General features: G+C 38.0%; 1 pseudogene; it reads right to left on the minus strand.

The window, feature by feature from the left end:
• Window positions 1-8,593: 8,593 nt before the first annotated feature.
• LOC139942694 (uncharacterized) lies at window positions 8,594-11,215 on the minus strand (annotated as a pseudogene).
• Window positions 11,216-15,864: the final 4,649 nt, after the last annotated feature.

Below are 15,864 nucleotides of genomic sequence, written 5' to 3' on the forward strand. Positions count from 1 at the left end.
GGGTCCAATAAAGCAAAGTTGGGTGGACAAAGCGGAACGGGCCCAGTCAGGTGGGAATCACTTGTGGATGTAGCCTCTAAAGATATTTGCAAAGCGCCCAATTCCATAAGTCTCTCAGGGCATAAAGACATAAATTATACAATGAGAGAAAGATGAGCGGTTTCAAACAATGAGTTTTAACAGGGACTTAAAACAGTGAAAAGAATTAGCCCTGCGAATATGCTCAGGAAGACCATGGGAAGACTATTTAAAAGAAACTGTGCGGCATATCAAAACTTGTTGTGGCCATTTTAAGTGGTAGAAGCTCTTATTGATAGCAATGACTGCATTAATACTGGTATAATATTGATTTAGAAACAGTCATGAGTGTGTAAAAATCGCTGTAATGTCACGAGACAAGCCTGAGTAAGCAATTTGTATTTGTCCATTGCCTGAAGAGTCATGGGATATAAGCATCAGTTTGAGTTGTAGAGATCAGGCTGAGATGAAAACAATGGGTGTGCAATAGGCCTAAAGTATTAATACGCCATGTAACCGTTCTTATCAATCCAAAATATTTAGCCTAACATAGCTGCGCTTCCGCCGTTTAGCGGCGTGCATCAAAGGGCAATATTTTGACGTCACAGTTAAAGGCATGCTTTGTTACTTCTATAGTGCAACAAAGCGGCTATACAAAACGGGGCACCACAATGTGGTAACATGCCATGGTAAAATTGGGCTTTGTGGCCCTTTATAACTTCACAAGTTAAGTACGTCACCAATTTCCACAATGTAGGCCTAAAGAATACTAGCCGGGGCAGGGTCCCGACATAGTAGGATGGTTTGACCTCACGAATGAACAACAATAATGGGCCCCGAGAATGTGAGTTGATCTGGCCTCACAGTAAGTTTAATATTATGATAATATAAATGATGAAATTTATAGTACTAGACATAGAGTTTTTTGTTAAATACAAAAACACGGTGTTCGGTTGGACGTTACGTGATGACGTAGTTCAAAAACATTGAACCATCAAGATGTTTTTTATATAATGTGTCGTTATTTTATAGTTAAACTTGTATCACACTTTTGAACGCCTTGTTTCTTCACAAATGCAATATGTTTGTGTGAGATTGGCATCAGTTTTTTTGTTTGCAACTTATGAAAGCCCTTTAAAAATCTAGCTCACCCCTGCACTGGATGCTGCACACAGATTTGATAATCAACAGCGCCCTCTTGGTGGGCAAAAAGAGAGCGCTGTTGGGAATGTCCCCAAAAACTTTCGCGCCATATGATTTTTACAAATTTTAAACGTTGTTTTATTGTTATTTAATACCCGAAGACGTAATTTTGAAGGTTCAACTATCTGTTGAGTTTCAAGGTTCAAATCGATCTCAATCTTGAGTTATGCCGTAGATAAGCTCAAAAGTTTTTGGGGTTTTTTTTGCTGAAAAAAACACGAAGGCGAACTTTGACCCAGGGTAACGACCCCGAAGTTAATGTCGTACGATTTTGACGTTAACTTTTCAAATGTTTCCCAAGTCTTTATCTATCCGATGCCCAAGTATGAACATCATAGCTTTTATATTCGTTGAGATACATCAACAAGTAAATTGTAATTTTTCAACATTAGGAACCTTGTCAATGACGTCATCAATGACGTCATCAATCCAAAAAAGTGTCGGTTTCATCTACTCATTATTACCTATGTACATAATAAGTTTTAAGTTTGTACAAGTTTTACTTTTGTTTTAAAGCTCAAAAGTTTGTTTTTTGATGTAAAACACACGGAGACGAAGTTTGACCCAGGGTAACGACCCGGAAGTTAAGGTCATACGATTTTGGCGTTAACTTTTCAAATGTTTCCCAAGTCTTTATCTATCCGATGCCAAAGTATGAACATCATAGCTGTTATATTCGTTGATATACAGCAACAAGCATTTGGTCATTTTTCAACATTAAAAACCTTGTCATGACCTCATCAATGACGTCATCATTCCAAAAAAGTGGCGGTTTTATCTACTCACTATTGCCTATGTACATAGTAAGTTTTAGGTTTGTACAAGCTTTTATTTTGTTTTAAAGCTCAAAAGTTGTTTTTTGATGACAAAATGCGGAGGCGAACTTTGACCCAGGGTAACGACCCGGAAGTTAAGGTCGTACGATTTTGGCGTTAACTTTTTAAATGTTGTCCAAGTATTTATCTATCCGATGCTGAAATATGAACATCATAGCTTTAATATTCGTTGAGATACAGCAACAAGCAAATTGTAATTTTTCAACATTAAAAACCTTGCCATGACGTCATCAATGACGTCATCATTCCAAAAAAGTGGCGGTTTCATCTACGCACTAGTGCCTATGTACAAAGTAAGTTTTAAGTTTGTACAAGCTGTTCTTTTGTTTTAAAGCTCAAAAGTTGTTTTTTGATGAAAAAATGCGGAGGCGAACTTTGACCCAGGGTAACGACCGGAAGTTAAGGTCATACGATTTTGGCGTTAACTTATCAAATGTTGTCCAAGTCTTTATCTATCTGATGCCTAAGTATGAACATCATAGCATTCATATTTGTTGAGATACAGCGAAAAGCAAATGTCGTTTTTCAACTTTAAAAACCTTGCCATGACGTCATTGACGTCATGACGTCATCATTCCCAAAAAGTGGCGGTTTCATCTACTCACTTTTGCCTATGTACATAGTAAGTTTTAAGTTTGTACAAGCTTTACTTTTGTTAAAAATTGCTGGAGAAGGTTCGCAGGGAAAGAAGAACACGAGAAAAAAAAAAAAAAAAAAAAAAAAAACAGAACAATAACAATAGTTGTTCGGCTGTTGGCCGAACACCTAAAAATTATTACAAAAACAAGGTGTTCGGTTGAACGTAACGTGATGACGTAGTTCAAAAACATTGAACCAAAAAGATGAATTTTTCTACAATGTGTCGTTACTTTATAGTCAAAGGTAGTGGACACTATTGGTAATTACTCAAAATAATTATCAGCCTAAAGCCTTACTTGGTGACGAAATGGGGAGAGGTTGATGGTATAAAACAGTGTGAGAAACGGCTCGCTCTGAAGTGACATAGTTTTCGTCCATTTGTTCAGACAGGGTTGAATTAACGGAAAATACCAAAAAGAAATCAATTCAGACATGGGGTATAAGTTCATGGTGAAATAAATATGGAAAAATACGTTTATAAATAATTTAAGAGGATGAATGATCAATACTTGACATTGGTTAAAGGCAGCGTGAAAGCAACAGACATAAATGCATCACACCCCTACATAAACTATAAACGAAAAGAAGCTGAATGGTGGATGTTTTCAGGCAGTGTACATTTTCTTATACGCTGACCCACTGACCCAGGTCGCTTCTGATTGGTTTATGAAGAAAAACCTACGAAACCAAAAACAAGATGTAAAGGGCCCATTGTAGTTTGCGTCTTGCTTGTGGTCGCGGACAAAGGTCTAGACAGCTTCGCACTATAAGGACTACCTTCAAAGAAACATTCCTTGAGGCTTTGTTAAACTTTACGAAAACACTTTCACAGCCAGTAGTTTCATGCTTTATGAACTTGCCTGGGCTTTTCACCAATAAACTATCTGACCTTTATTGTGTATAATATTTTAGGGGGTTTTGGTGGGAAAAGTGTTTACATTTTCACCACTATTATTCATGTGAACACAATCTGTACGTTGCATATATTTATATTTTGGTGGGTAAAAAATGATAGATTTGTCCCAAAACGTATTTTTGATAATTTATTATAATCCCCTTAGGCATCAAACTTTTGAAAGTTCGCTCACACACCGAACAAGATGTAAGCTTGGTTTAATTTAAGATTGCCGTGTCGAACGCCCAATTAATTATTTAATTCCGTCGATCAATCGATTCACCAAGATTTAAAAAGTAAATATAATTTGTTGTATTTACCCGTGCTTCTTTAATTGATGATCACATTTAACGAGTGTTTTTCAAGGAACATTAGCATTACGGCTTTTTGCTAACGAAACAGTTGCTGGCAGTGTAAGCACTTTATGTATTAATTGTGTATTTATTAATTGTAATCCACCATACATAAACTGACAAACCTGTACAAGTTTGAGATCGATTGGCCATCTGGGTCTCGAAAAATAGTGAAAAACCGATTCTACATTTTGCATGACACCGATTTAAAAAAAAAATGAATAAAATGCTCACTGAGCGATAAACTCTTAAATAAAATTGTGATTTTTCAACATTAGAAACCTTGTCACGACGTCATCAATGACGTCATCATTCTAAAAAAGTGCCGGTTTCATCTACTCACTATTATCTATGTACATAGTAAGTTTTATGTTTGTACAAGCTTTACTTTTGTTTAAAAGCTCAAAAGTTGTTTTTTTGATGTAAAATTCACGAAGGCGAACTTTGACCCAGGGTAACGACCCCGAAGTTAAGGTCGTACGATTTTGGCGTTAACTTTTTAAATGTTGTCCAAGTCTTTATCTATCCGATGCTGAAATATGAACATCATAGCTTCAATATTCGTTGAGATACAGCAACAAGCAAATTGTAATTTTTTTCAACATTAAAAACCTTGTCATGATGTCATCAATGACGTCATCAATCCAAAAAAGTGGCAGTTTAATCTACGCACTAGTGCCTTTGTACAAAGTAAGTTTTAAGTTTGTACAAGCTTTACTTTTGCTTTAAAGCTCAAAAGTTGTTTTTTGATGAAAAAATGCGAAGACGAACTTTGACCCAGGGTAACGACCGGAAGTTAAGGTCATACGTTTTTTGCGTTTACTTTTCAAATGTTGTCCAAGTCTTTATCTATCCGATGCTGAAATATGAACATCATAGCTTTTTTGTTCGTTGAGATACAGCAACAAGCAAATGGTAATTTTTCAAAATTAAAAACCCTGTCATGACGTCATCAATGACGCAATCATTCCCAAAATATGGCGGTTTCTTCCACTCACTATTGCCTATGAACATACTAAGTTTTAAGTTTGTACAAGCTTTACTTTTGTTTAAAAGTTCAAAAGTTGTTTTTGATGTAAAATACACGAAGGCGAACTTTGACCCAGGGTAACGACCCGGAAGTTAAGGTCGTACGATTTTGGCGTTAACTTTTCAAATGTTGTCCAAGTCTTTATCTCTATCCGATGGCCAAGTACGAACATTATAGCTCTTATATTCGTTGAGATACAGCAACAAGCAAATGGTCATTTTTTAACACTAAAAACCCTGTCATGACGTCATCAATGACGTCATTAATGACGTCATCATTCCAAAAAAGTGGCGGTTCCATCAACTCACTGGTGCCTATGTACATAGTAAGTTTTAAGTTTGTACAAGCTTTACTGTTGTTTTAAAGCTCAAAAGATGGTTTTTGATGAAAAAATGCGAAGGCAAACTTTGACCCAGGGTAACGACTGGAAGTTAAGGTCATACGATTTTTGCGTTAACTTTTCAAATGTTTCCCAAGTCTTTATCTATCTGATGCCCAAGTATGAACATCATAGCATTCATATTCAATGAGATACAGCGAAAAGCAAATGTCGTTTTTCAACTTTAAAAACCTTGCCATGAAGTCATCAATGACGTCATCGTTCCCAAAAAGTGGCGGTTTCATCTACTCACTATTGCCTATGTACATAGTAGGTTTTAAGTTTGTACAAGCTTTACTTTTGTTTAAAATTGCTGGAGAAGGTTCGCAGGGAAAGAAGAACACGAGGAAAAAAACCAAAAAAACAGAACAATAACAATAGATGTTAGGCTGTTGGCCAAACACCTAATAAATAACAGTCAGTTTGTATATAATTTGGTCTCAAAGACGAAGTTTTATGGGGTTTGGCCCCTAGATTGTAAGATGATTTGGCCTCGCAGAGAGCAATAATTATGATAATAATAATAATGATATTTATAATAATAATTATAGTTAGTTTGTATACAATTTGGTCTCAAAGCCGAAGTTTCATGGGGATGGGCCCCAAGATTGTGAGAGGATTTGGCCTCACAGAAAAAGTATTATGGGGTTGGACCCCGAAATGGTGAGATCATGAAAATGTTGCCTTATAGATGCAGTATTATGGGGGTGGGCCCCGAGATTGTGAGATGATCTGGCCTCACTGAAAGTATTATTACGATAACAACTATATATTGTAAATACTAATGATACAAGTTGGCCTCACTACGAAGTTTTACGGGAATTGGCCCCAAGATTGTGAGATGATCTGGCCTCACAGATGAAGTATTATGGTGTTGGAACCCAAGATTGTGAGATGAGTTTGCCTCAGAGATGAAGTACTATGGGGATAGGCCCCGAGGTGGTGAGATGATTTGGCCTCACAGAAGTATCAATTTGATATTAAAATAGTATTTATAATATAATATACTAATTATGGTCAGTTGTAAGTATAATCTAGTCTTACAGACGAAGTTCTGTTGGGATGGGCCCGGAGATTGTGAGATGATTTTGCCTCACAGATGAAGTACTATGGGGTGGGACCCCGAGATTGGGAGATGATTTGGCCACACAGAAGTATTAATTTTGTGTTAATAATGATATTTGAAACAATAATAATAGTCAGATTGTATCTTTCAGACAAAGTTTTTGCGGGGATTAGCCCCGAGATTGTGATAAGATTTGGGCCTCACAGATAAAGTATTACGGGGTTGGACCCCGAGATGGTGAGATGAAATTTGCCTCAGAGAAGTATTTTTATGGGGATGTGTCCCGAGGTGGTGAGATGATCTTGCCTCAAAGAAAGTATTCAAATAATAATAATAATGGAATTTATAGTAATTATAGTAAATTTGTATATTTATAATTGGCGTCACGAATGAAATATTATGGGGATGGGCCCCGATAGTGTTAGAAGGACTTGCCTCACAAATAAATTATCGGATGGGCCCCGAGATGATGAGATGGTTCTGCCTCACAGATAAAGTATAAAATGGGGATGGGCCCCGAGTTTGTGAGATGAATTGCCCCCACAAGATGGAGTATGTATAATGTCACCTTAAAAATGTGAATGTCATTGTATGCCTTGTGCACTAAAGCAAATTTTGGGTCCTTGGTCCACCCGTTTTATTTTAGAGTGGTCAAGAAATATTCAAGAAACCTATGGGGGTGAGCCCCCGAGACGGTGAGATGAATTTGCCACACAGGATGGATTATGTATTAATTAATGTGAAAAAGAAAAAGAACAAAAAAAAACAACATGAATTTGAACAATTTAGGGCGCCTAAGCCCTGTGCATTAAAACGAGTTTCGGTCCTTGGGCCACCACTGTCTTATTGTAGTGTGTTCAAATAAATATACCAGAAATATATGGTGTGGGCCCCCGAGACGGTGAGATGCGGCAGATCTGCCGCACAGATGGACTGTGTATGGGGTGCAACCCCCAGATAAAGTATTTCGCTCCACATCAAGGCCGTATCATACATAAAATAAGATAGCGCCCTCTTGCGGATGACTTTTGTCATTTAAACCCCGCCTCTTTTGCGTGGCGCAATGTGCCCATCACGGAAGTAACGGCCTAATTTGCATACAAGATAAACAAGCGGCTCCCCTGATTAGTTTAAGTTAATTATTCAAACAATTTTGTTAAGTGGGCGTATCTATGACGCAGTGGTTTGTTTTCTTTATTTACTTGGGTCAAAAGTCAACTATTTTTTAATCTTGGGCCAAGTTTAGACATGCTGTTTTCTCCAAACGTTTCGAACGTACTCGCCACAATGTCACCAAAAAACGGCAAATCAGACCAAAATATAACTTAACATTAATTTTTAGAAACGTGAGCCATTCACAGAAGGAGTGTGTATTTTGCAGAAGATCGTGGGTCTAAAAAGGTAAGGGCAGCTCGGTTTTTATCCTAATTTTAAGACAAAGTTTGACAATGTTTTTCAGTTTTTCGTTCGTTATACGGACGTGTACACACGTACAACACATGTACATACATTACGTTTTTCATACACGTGTTTTGTGTATAGGCCACGCGTGGAACTATATGGAGACGGGCGGTCATGTACACACGTGTAAAGTGTACATGGTCGTGTGTGGCCTAATCATAATGAAAGCATGGCTGCTCTGTGATTCGAAATAGGAAGTAAACTAGTCAACTTGGGTTTACATATACATTGCAATAACAAATTAACAATCAACACTTTGACGAAGAGCAGAACATTAAGAATTAAGCACTTATAAGTTTAGAACGGAACAAGTTTTTTTTATGTTCATGTATTTCAATCCAGAAACCAGGGTGCTGTATTCCTATTTTTGTTTTGTGTATCCTGAACTGAAGGGAGTTATAACACAGCACCCCAATTACTGTCTCTAGTTATTTTTGGCACTCTACTCCTGGTAAATTTTACAAATAATTATAACAAGCACTCAATATATACAGTCACTTATCAGTCAGGCCTAATTTAACTATGCTAACTTTTGTTGACAAACTTTGAGTTGGAGATTCAAAGTTGGAAAGACTGTAAAGCTACATTTGCAAGAACAGTAGATCTACGTATTGTCGTCAGATACACTTTTGTTTTGTTTATCCGACTTAATTTCTTATGCTATTTATGTTAATCATGTTACCCCCCTTTTATAAACATGTTAAAGTCAATATTTCAAAAAACACATTTTGTGACTGGTTACATTCAAAATTTTCTATTTGCATGTATACGTAGATTAAATCAATATTGTTATCAGAAACATTTATTCCTCCTTTGGTCTTTTTACAGCAGTGATCACCTGAGCCTGGATTTCTGGTGTGGTGCTAACATGATGACGCCTCATGATGGTGAGAAGACGCTGCAGATTATCTTTCATACCATGAACAACACGACCTGTTCTATTGAACTCAGTGTGGACGAGCTCGCCACCCTGCTCGTTCATTAGTCCAAACCCTACACCAAATCTCCGAAGCTGCTCCACTGCATGGCGTTCCAGGAGGTGCATCTTGGGGGTAATTGAATGACCTGGAAACATCCTTCGGTATGAAGACATGAAGTCAGTGATACAGGCGTCTGAAATGTAATTACGTAAGACATATTAAATAAAGCTGTGGCATCAGAGGATCTATAAAATTAAGAAAATAATAAAAATTAAAAACATTTCCCCACATGATTTTATTACATACCAATTTGATTTAAGTCTTCTGTTGACACAGCTTTGGCATGATTAATGGCAAAGTGTACATCGGCGAACTTCATGAATATTTCCATGAAGGTTTCACCAATTGATGAAGCCTCGCGTATTAGGTCGGTGTATCTGACAACTGGGATGGTGTCACATATCATATCTCTCATCACATTCTTTGGCGTGGCTGTAAGGTCTTTGATGACTTCTATCTAAATTGAAATAAATAAAAACACTCAAAATGTGTAAGTTTGTTTATAAATAGGCATATTTTGAACAATAAAATACAACTAAATTGAATGTGAACGTACCCTGCAACACTTCTGTACGTGGTTGCCCACAAAGGCCTTCCCATGATACGCCTGTCTTTCTACTCTGTGTCTCTTTAGGGTGTCATCAAGACCGCTGGCGATGGGTCCGGTGCCAAATGGCAGATCTGCAACATTCTGCGTGTGTTCCTGTCAAACAACAATATGACGTACAATATAGGTAAGTAGTTGGGTAATTTGATGTTGAAAAAAAACCTGCAGCTGAAATTAAATTTCAAATAGTCTTAAAGGAAAAATGTTTGAATTACCATTTCCTCTAGTTCACAATGGATCTTAAAGGCCTTGTTAGCAATTCTTTCAAATGCTTTCCCCGCATTTTTTTGGTCTTGAAAATATTGCAATGGTAGCTCCTCTTCAAGTTGTTCTAGCTCTTTTTGTTTTTGGGTCATGACACTGTCGATCTTCTGTTGCCTTTCAAACTCATTGGAGATCTGCTGGTCAAAGTTGGTTGCACTGTTGTCGTCGTCCTCATCAGCAAACTCCACAGACCACTTATACAATTTAAGGTCAATGTTGTGACTGCTGCTTTCGAACATATCAAACAACTTTTTGTAGATGCCGAGGGATATGTGGAGACTAGGAATCACCACCTGTACAAGAAATTACAAAAAAACATTTGTAATTAATGTTGAAACACAAAAAGTTACACCAAATGTAAACCCACATGTATCAATTACTTACTTGATCAATCTCAACAGGAATCATTGCCTTTGCTATGACACTGTTTGATACGTCTTTTGCCCGAACCTTGCGACAGCCATCTTCCTGGTATGCTTTGTAACTTTCTGCAAGTGATGCAAGGCTTCTGTACTGAACACTTTGATCTTGTTCTTCCAATGGAGCCTGCATGTCAGCCTTGGAGGTGTGACAATATAAGCAGCAATAATGGGCTGTCAAACAAACAATATATTAAAATAAGCAAGCAGATTGTAATTTGCATCGTAGTATTACAGCAGGAATGCAAGAAAACAAAATTGAAAGGTTTATTTACCATTGCAGCTGCAGATGCCATAAATCTTGGTGAGAAGTTCGTAGTCTCCAAAGACGAATGTGCGGATTATCTTCTCTCTAAATTCAACATGTTGAAAAGACAGATTTGTGTGTTAGTTATCCAAATATATTAATCATTAAGAAAACATTGAAAACCCAATTCAGTTTTATTTTTAATATACCTTTTCAAATCCCCCCCCCCCGTAATTTTAGATGGTGAATTTGAGATGCGTACTACTGTTATGGTTTACATTACCTCCAAGTCTGACGTTGAAGTGATGACAGCTGCTCAAGGATTGGAATGAGACACTGCAAGTTAGCAGTCGAATCTGGAGCTTAAAAACAAGCGAATACCACAGTGTTTTGAAGACAATTGGGGCGGTGGGTGTTGGCGATTTGGAAGGCGAGTTTAAAAGAGGTTCCTCCTTTATCCCCACCTACCTTAATCCATATCTCGTTCTCGGGAATAACGCCGTTATGCCAAGTCAGGGATCCTTTCCTACACAAGCAGACACAAACAAATTAATTTTGTTATAACCACAAAGATTTTAAATTTTCATGCGATTGGTTAAACCTTGATGATGTTTTTGTTTTATTTTATTAGAATGCACTTACGATTGATGTCGTTCAAGATAATCAAGGATCATCGCAGGGAGATCCTTCACAAACACAAAGGGGACATCTACAGTGACTTTTCCATTTACCCCAGTAGCCTTGTTGGATGGAAGGAGCATGGGCCGAAGACAACCGTGTAAGTTGTCTTTCAAGAGACTGCTCTGTCGTTTCCGCATCTGTTGCTCTGATGTCACTGTCACTCCAAGTGTACCAAGATATCTGCAAAGGCATCAGTACAAATCTTGAAAGATTATCTTTTTAGAACTGTTGAACTATTTACAAGCAACGGTAATTTCTGAATTGCTTTATTTGATGCATACAATTAGGAAAAAAATTCAATTATTGAAAAGGAAATGTCATTTACCTTCGCATTTTGCGGATCTGCTCCCAGGCAAGCTGGCAATCTCTCATCATTGCTAAAGCACGATCAGGTGTAAAGCTTTTGTTGTCAGATGGCTGATTTGTGGACACGTGATTGTTGGTAGTGGTCTCTGCACTTTTACGTTTAAGTTGAACACAAGCGGACTGGAAAAAGGATAACAATGATTTATTAATGATTTACTTTTCGTTACTGACATTTAAAATCAAACTTGAACACAGTATGAACATACTTTTTGAATGTAATACCCTACCAGAGGTTTTCAGCTTTGCAGTTCCATGAACCTTCAGCTTGTGCCATGTCCACCTGTCTGCTGCAGCTTCAATTTGGGGTGGAATTGGAGTCCCTCTTACATGCTGTGAAGCAACTTTTTCCAGAAGTTTGGCTGCCTTTATGATTTCTGACTCCTCAGATGAGGGTAGAGGTTCACTGGGTGCATAACACAACTCGCAATGGCAGTCGGCTCTTTTTGAGGGGCATTCATGCGATAGCATTTTCTCTAATTTCCCTAAAGAGCCACATTTTGAGCAAGCTGTTGTCAATGTGCTCAATTGAAAGCGTAGAACTCTTGGGCATGGTGATACATTTGTGAAGTGTACTGGCTGCCTACACACTGGACATGGTACCTCAGGGCTGTTGTACTTAAACCAGGAGGATAGGCAAATGGCACAAAAATTATGCTCACAGAGTGTTTGGATGGCTGGACTGCTCAATATGCATTGACAAATGGGGCATATGAAAATGTTTTGCTCCTCGGAAGATTTGCCACAAATTTCAAGCAAAGGGCTTACAGAAGTGCAGTTGTCCTTTTCTATTCCAAACAGATCATGTGTTGGTAAAGTACACTTGTTGGAATTAACAATTACAGATTGACCGGGTCGCTCTCTGTTCGGTTGGTGACCCCCAACAGTTTGCCTAGAAAACTGCTCACAGTTATCACATTCACCAGTCCTAGGATGCTTTGTCCACTTTAGTCTTGGTAAACGTAATGCATTTTCAAGGTCAGGACTACTATCTAATCTGTCGCCCTGTGATGCATAGCGTAGAGATCGTGAACATTTATAGCAGACTGATCCAGGGTGAACCTCCGGGTTATCTTCCCATGTACTTAAATTAAAAACAGCATACGCTTCTTTTCTGTACTTCGAACAGTCGACGGGTTTTGTATTACTCTTACCAGCTTGTTTTTGTTTTGCAGTTTCTAGCCTTCTTGCACATATACGGCACAATTTTGCCAAAACTGCCTGGTGGTGCTCCATAATTTCTTGAAAAGTTCAATTGTATTGTAAGTAGTAATTAAAATAAAACAAAATAAAATTTGCTGAACCAAAACTGTGCCAAATGTAACTTTTATTCCTTACAGTGTCTCGACTGAATTGTATTCAATGCTAATGATGATGAGAATACCTAACGATGATGCGCCGCTTACGTTAGAGATTGTTTTCTTAAATTTTAAAGTTTTAATACAATTGAACTTGGCGCCATTGCTAATGTGGCTATCTACGCAAATTAATCAAATGCACACATTTTGTATTTGCGCACTACGTTAGTGCACAGAAACCTACTGCGCAAAACAGGTCAGCGCGCACACATTCATTATTTGCGCAATTTTTTTTACTTTGCGCAAACCACGTGAACAGACGTAAACTTTTGTCCCTATTTTCTCCTTGAAGTATTGCTTAACGTCTCTGTAAACTATAGTATGAACTTATTTCTCTAGTATTAACTAAATGTCCAGTCAGTTTAACTCTAATAAGATCAAAACCCACGTTATGCACAATTAAAGAACTTTGAATTCCCAAAAAGTGGTGTCCGGAAACTTGACATACCTGGGGGTATGTTGACGACGCGTGGGTTAGTTGTGTGTGAAGCCGCGTGGGAAAACACCGAACAGCTAAAACCTTGCTGAATCTGACGACCACAACTCGATAAATTGAGCTGCCCTTAGTTTAAAAATCAAGATTTATGTAGACATTTGAGTAAATTATCCAAATTGTAGGTCGGTTTACAAATAAAAAGTTATTTTCTTTTATTTTACGCGAACTTTTGTCCGTCGGTTTTCGCTACGAATGTTTTAATTTTCCACACGATCGTGTTAAGAAACATCGTTTTTTAATATATTTCTCACTGAAATAGTGTTCCTAATACATGAAATGTATGACCTTTTCAAACATATTTAACAACTCACAACTTAAATTCGTAAGGGGATTTGTCTTTTATTATAAAACACATGTTTAATTCAATGTTTTGATTCCCTAGTTACGGACAATACGACGCCATCTTTGTCGTTCACATTAATACACATTATTGGAGTAACGAATCTCTAACAAATATTTTGGTGCACTTTATTGACACTGCGTCAATGGAATTGGGACGGCCGTGACATATGGAATACAAATACAGTACATTACAATGCCTAGAGATTGCGAGGTGATTCGGCCTCACAGAAGGTTATGGAATGATATTGCCTCAAATTTAAAAGCAGGTCTGGGGTTATACCCCAAGATGCCTAGATGAATTACATTTGTATTTAATTGAGTCAGAAAGATAAAGATTTCTTATTCAAAATGTTCAATGATTTGCTTTTGGGTTCAAATAGATGTTGGGTCGGGACCAAATATATTGTTTACCGTAAAAGCATGCTGGCGGAAATGGGCCGAGGTGGTGAGACAAATTTGCCCTCTCAAATAAACATTAAGATGCAGTTAATTTTTCTGCGATCGTGGGAGTAATTGGACTGGCAACAAAATGTGTTATTTATTATAGTTGGTTCTGAAATCCTGGGATCAGCGGGCCTTGCTGCAAAGAACAATCATCGGTTGTGGCGATTAAACCTCGCTTGGCGCAAGCACGGGCGCAGTACATCTGTGCAAAACGGCAGCACTTGTATTGTCAGAGTTTCAGAGTATGGCAGGTACCTACAAAATACTCAAGACACACACTTTGGGGAGTATATTTCACCACTTCGCAAAATCAATCCAGAGGAAACAAGAGAGACGGGGAGCGAAGGGGTGTACCCTCCGGTGGGTATGTCACGGACGCCGGCTTAAAAGAAGCTTAAAAGAAGAAAGGAAGAAATGGCATGCGTGTAGATAGATTAAAGAGTTTCCATCTGACAAGGTCTAGGGTGAAGGCAAGATCTGTGGCTTACAATGGGTCACCTACACACATTGTGGTCTTCTAGTATGGAGACACACTTCTAGTACCGTTGGAGTTTCGGAGTACAAGCGGACGCAAACTCATCTAAGGGAGTTGTCGAGCAAAGTCACATTATTCAAGGGAAATTGGACAGACCGAATGCATTTACTCAACCTTTGTCCTGAGGAAGCTTTGTCAAATGTCTTTTACACCGTTTTCTTTGTACCATCTCTAATGGGATGAAGTGTGGGGTGACATCGGCTGCAAGGCAGCCTCCAGATCCCTATTTGAGTGGTGACCAAATCTAACGTTGTTCAGTCGACGGAGGCTGCGGTCGGCGATAGAAGCTGATATTTATTTTATTTTTAAATACTTTTCAGCACATACTATTTTACTCCGTCTAGACGAGGCTTTCCTTCGGTTTCGGGCTTTAGAATGTTTCTAAACGAGTATATCAGATGGGCAGAACATCATGCAATGCGTGTGGTAGTGTCGGATTATTTGGTCAAAAGAATGACAGGCTTTGGTTGGCTAGCCTCACATGATGTTCAATGGAACGTGGAAGGAAGGCGAAGATGGGTGCGTTGGACTGATTGATGCCATATTGTTGTCAAGTAGCCTAACGCGAGGTTTCGCATGGTGGATATACATGTATATATATACAAATATATAAAACTAGAAATTTAGAGTTTGTTTTAAAATAAACTCTAGGTGTTCGGTTTCCGGGAGTAAAAACCTGGTGAAAAAAAATATTCCACCTTGCTTTGTTCTCAAGATTTGTACTCAAGTTTCACCTCAGTCGAACATTGGTTTGGCATACACACAGCTTTGAAAAGTACACCTTTAAAGCAATACCACCTGACACATGATGACCTCATCAAGCTAAGACTGCACGGATACGTTGCTATTATGAAGGAGATTATGTATACCAATATTGAAACAATTGTCATAAACTGAGACACAAACATCTAGTAAAAGTGTATTTTTAGATGTTTATGATCTGCCGCTAGAGGGCGCACATATTTTTGGTAACGTCATCAGTAGTGTTTTTTTTAAACCAGACCTTTGCCAGACTTGTATGCTGTGATGGTAAAGCATCAAAGGATGTATATTTAAACCTAAAAGGCCTTTAATAACGCCCCTTCAAATCATGTTTACAGTCATTTCCGGTTTGAAAAGGTCAAAAGGTCAAGACAAATTCACCAACATGTCCATTTTTGTTAAGTACGTAAATCCCTTTCATTTGATGTATAGATTGTCAAAATGGTTAATGTGATTGAGGAAACAGGAAGTTACGAGAAATTGACG

The sequence above is a fragment of the Asterias amurensis genome, chromosome 10, assembly GCF_032118995.1.
Source record: "Asterias amurensis chromosome 10, ASM3211899v1".
Taxonomy (NCBI): domain Eukaryota; kingdom Metazoa; phylum Echinodermata; class Asteroidea; order Forcipulatida; family Asteriidae; genus Asterias; species Asterias amurensis.